This window comes from Penaeus chinensis, chromosome 32 (assembly GCF_019202785.1).
Source record: "Penaeus chinensis breed Huanghai No. 1 chromosome 32, ASM1920278v2, whole genome shotgun sequence".
Taxonomy (NCBI): Eukaryota; Metazoa; Arthropoda; class Malacostraca; order Decapoda; family Penaeidae; genus Penaeus; species Penaeus chinensis.
The window spans coordinates 21,351,921-21,356,920 of NC_061850.1; the positions used below are offsets into that span (position 1 = coordinate 21,351,921).

A 5,000-nucleotide genomic window follows, 5' to 3' on the forward strand; every position below is an offset into this window, starting at 1 on the left:
TACACGAGTAATACCATCATAAAATCGAGTATTTACAGTAATTATGACATTTCTTACTCTGCGCAAATCGATGTGTATGGTCCATATTACGGGCAAGAGGGAACTGAAGAATTGCGCGCGATTTTCAAAATCAACAATGTTACCGCATGAACAGCGCACGAAACCTTTTGAAACTTTTATTCAATACCACATCCGCGTGACATTTGTCACGAAAGCCAAAAGCATTACAGGAAATGCTATAAACCAATCACAAGGCAAGGAAAGCAAATATACCAAATCTTTGCTCAAAATGGATCTCAGGTGCGTAGGTTGTGACCCGCATTACTATAGAGTTATATCTGATTATTTTGAAGAAAAAAAATGATAACGCTGTAGAGTTCCTGAGAGCACACGGTGTTTTGCCAAGAGCGGTAAGTTGCCCGCATTGCGATTTACCTTGCAAATATCGTGAAGATCGACATATATGGTATTGTGGCAGATAGAAAAAATAGCAAAGACAAAACGGCGTAAAAGTTGCGTTTTATCGACCAGCGATTACAAAGGCACGTTTCTAAGCCAACTAGCGTAGATTGGAGGAGTTTTTGTTCTGAAGTAACCGAATATTGGTTACAAAATCAAAATTCAATAGGAGGTGCCGGTGTAATACTTGAGATAGACGAGACGCTGCTCGTGCGCCGTAAGTATAAGAGGGGCAGACAGTTGAGCCAGGTCCCGGGCGAAGCTAGAACTTCGCAAATCATAAAGAAGAAGAGCCAGGTGTGGGTCTTTGGGGGTATTGAGCGTGTGAGTAAAAGGAAATTAATTGTGCCATTGGTTGACACTGACCGCAGTGCAGACACGCTCATACCCCTTATTAAGAAATATATAAAACCAGACAGTGTGATATACGGTGATGGATGGGCTGCCTACCGTAACCTACAACACCATGGTTACATGGTGTTGAAAAAGAATTGATTAATTCATGTTTTTCACAAGCGGCAGAATTATACACGCCGCAAGGCGGGAAAGAAAGAATTCTTCCGTCACCTTCCCCCCCCCCCCCACACAGTTCCTCTGGATGGTAGTTCTTCAGAGAGCGATTAAAATCGGGTAAGAGCTCACACTTACCTGATTGCTTGTATGCATATGGTAAAATAAAACCTAATACAAAGCAAATACCTTTTTTCGCGCACGTAAAGACATATTTCTTCTGAAATACCGATAATAAATTATTAATGTGTGAAACAGTAAGACAAGGACACCATGTATAACGACCAATTACTGACAACTTGGCGATTACAGACTGAGAAATTCTAGCCAATGAAAACTTCAGGCAATGACGTCACAGTTTTCTGACCAATCAAAAACAGTTTTTTCGGAAAGCCCTGCCCTCGCCCATGGAAAACCTTTAGTGTGTATCTGTCCGGTGGTCAAGGAAGTGTACGTGTGAAAAAAAAATATAGTAGCCGGCAGAAATGTTTACAAATTGCGAAATACACGTATAACTGGAAATATTGCTACGCCGAGGACGTGTTATTGTAAAACTTAATAACGGAGACGGGACGATATAAGGTTAGTAAAATTTAAGTAACGTTTAACGAGAACCGGCGAAATCTACATAGTTATTGCACGAAGTACATTTCAAGTAATAAGCCAATTAATGTAATAAAAATGCATACTTTTAATAGGATAATAATACATGCATTATTAATACAAATTATTTCCGATTTGGCTATTGCAACCGACCGCAGTGGGTGTCGTGGCCGCGCGCGACGAAATCAGGCTAAAGCTTTCATAATTCCGCGGGACGAGCAATAAGGCTTGGCTGCGCGGCCTGAAGCCTCGCCACGGCCTCCGAAGTATTTTCGGCTCAGGCAAAGGTCAATAAGTTCCATCTTACATTTTAAGACAAGTATAAGTATTGAACGGTTACCATATTTGACGACAATCATCACTAAAGTTTGCAAGGTGTGTTACAAAAATGTGTAAGTTTTTTGTTTGAGAATAAAATTCACGGAGACTGCGTGTGCCGTTGCGGCACGGTCTCCGTGCGCGACACGTAACTGTCAGTAGCGCTTTTTTTTGTTTCTTTGCTTTGTATTTATTATCGCAGTCAATCAAAATACCGTTGTTATTTGAGGAACTATTAATGAAGCTTGTGTATGAATTTGAAACGGTCATCTGGAAACTTTCGAAACGCATTTTCATATTGAAAAGTTGATTGTGCCCAAACATGGTTTGATTCATTTGTATTGTCCGTCAATCAGGCAAAAAATAATCCTGGATTTAACCGCCGAATTGTATACCGTAATTGCATAGGTGAAACATGGCCACTGTCCCCGTAGAGTTTCAACAAACCCGATTTTAAGTTAATTTAGTGTTTTTCTTGTTTTTCTGTGTGTAAATCATGCTAATTACCCCCCCTTAATACAGTGCGAAGCCGAATCTTACACATTTGATCAACTTTGCCGTCAGGGAATACAAGTTCCGCTACTCATCAACGAGTCAAATGCGACGGAAAGCAACAGCATAACAGCGTTAAACTACGAGGGGAGATTACACTCCAAAAAAAGTGGTTTCGAAAGTCGGAGGCTGGATGAAACTTAACATTTACCGTATGTTTTATAATCTTATTGAAAATTGATGAACTAGGACTCAGGTATTGGAAAATGAATTGTGCTACTTTATTTACATGAATCTTTATTTGGAGAATATTGATTTTGCCAATAGATATTGGTACATTACCAGTACTGTAAAGCATTAAAGGTACATACTGGTGTATGTTCGAAGTAGTGTTAATCTAAATGTAAGGATGCTATTGTGAGCTAAGAAAAGTGTGCATTTTGTATCTAATATTGATTTCCTCAATGCAGAATTGTAATACAAATATAGTTTGAGAAAATTTGAAAGTGTTTGAAAGTTAAAGCAGATAATGAAGAAAGTGTATTGGATCAAAGCAGTACCAGCAATAGAAGAACAGAATTTAAGCTTTCAGTGCCTCACAAATGCCTGTATTCTGTAAGCTTTGTATCATACTGAATTTCACTCTTGGTTAGTGCTCCATCTTGATGTGTCAGTTTAATTCAGTGAGTATGATATTTAACTAATCTTGTAAGTTAATGCTGATCACATACATGATTGGAAGTGTTTTTCTGAATATAGTATACTCAAAGTTTTATCTGTAATAGTAAATATGTTTATGTGTACATATTTACACACATGCATTTATGTGACCTTGAGCATATGCATACATGAAGACATGCGCAGACATGGCTGTGTGTTTATAGCAAGTAGCATGAATGTGGATATAGGGAAGGATGATTTGTGTTAGAGTAAACAGTTGGAATAGAATGTAAATGTGCTTTCTGAAATGGGTCAGAGGGATCAGGGACTTTTTTTTTCCACAAAGTTGTAAGCAGATGAAGGTTTGGTAAATATTTACATGGAATGTTGAAATTGTTAAAACTAAGCTACCAGATTTTATGGTGTGACCAGATATCAACAGAACAATTTAGAGTGGAGAGATAAGAAGACTGAACAGAACATAATATAGAATTTATATGCTTTACCCATTTTAAATAGCATGAATTGTAAATTTAACATAGATTTCTATGACAAATATCACCATTATGGGCTATGATTTGTAATACACAAAACAAGTTTATAGAAATGCTATTGTTTTCCCATTTTTTGTTTTATGTAATTTTTTATATAAGTTGATATGTTTAAATCAAATATCCAAATATAGTTACCACAGAAGGATTTTTTAAGAAAGAGAGGTGAGGGAGTGTGCATGCGTGTGCATGTACGTGTGTGTGTGTGTGTGCAAGCATGTGGGTGGGTGTGTGTGTATGGGCGCATGCATGCATCTGATCCCATTGGATTAAGAATTGTACACATTGTTGTATGTATTTTAACAGAATTGTATAAATATCCAAGTGATACATATTTCCCTAAAAGAAGTGTGATAGTCCCTAAGTATTACGTATAAATGTGATTGTAGTTTGTTGAATGTTTAAATTATTTTCTTAATGAGATATTTTGCTCAACAGTATGAATATGAATTAATGTAATTTAGTTAGCTATTAGAATGAAAAGTTCAAGAGGAACTTCACGTTCATATAAATATGAAAGCTAAATTGTAACATCTGTTTAAATTTTATTTAACAATAATGTTTTATGGGTTAAGGCAGAAAGGATAGCAAAAAATAATAGTAAGATAAAGGAAACTAAGTTCTCAAACTGTTTCATCTATTAGAATATTTTCCATGAGTAACAGTAACAGATAAATGATAATGAACACTTCATTGGATATGCTTTAAACTAATGGTAGTGGATGGGATAATTAGCATACCATGTCAAGTTCATTTTAGTTTATTATATCACCTGTTAACCCTTTTCTCTGATTTTTGGAAAGATTTTCTCTCATTTTTTATTGTTATTAATATTTTGACAGCATCGTAATGATGATAACAAGATCAGTAGTAATAGCATCAGGGAAAAATGAAAATATTAAAGGTAAGGGGAAATCAGATGTGTTCTTGAGGGAACACAGATGGCTTAGCTGTATGTGTACACAAATTTCATAAAAGGTACAGTGGACAGTGCATAAAACCGCAAGCAATGGGTTAAAGGCAGGCCATTATTCCAGCTATGTTATTGACTTTTCTTGTCGTGTTTGCAGTGCCCTGGGTTGTTTTCAAGATATTTCTTCATGAAATTTGCATAAGGAGAATTTATTAAAATATTTTGATATTTGATAAAGATTTAGTAGGCATTTTAGTGTTGTGTAAGGATCAAAATATTGGTTAAAAAATTATATTAATCAATATATAGTGTACTGCATTTTAGATAATGCATGTAGATACTATGTACTTTATTTTCTGATAACTTGCGTCATTTACATTATATTTCATTTTTAAGAGTAATGACTCAATTTCGAGATTTTAATGAGTTCTTGCCATTGTGATGCAGATGTTGTTGATGAGTTGTGGCCATTGTAATGCAGATGTGAAAGGCTG

The 5,000-nt window shown here is 36.0% G+C and overlaps 1 protein-coding gene across 1 annotated transcript in view; it reads left to right on the plus strand.

Moving 5' to 3' along the window:
- Positions 1-5,000, plus strand: part of LOC125042533 (cytohesin-1-like) — a 265,836-nt gene that overhangs the window by 972 nt on the left and 259,864 nt on the right. The gene's annotated exons all lie outside the window — the stretch shown is intronic.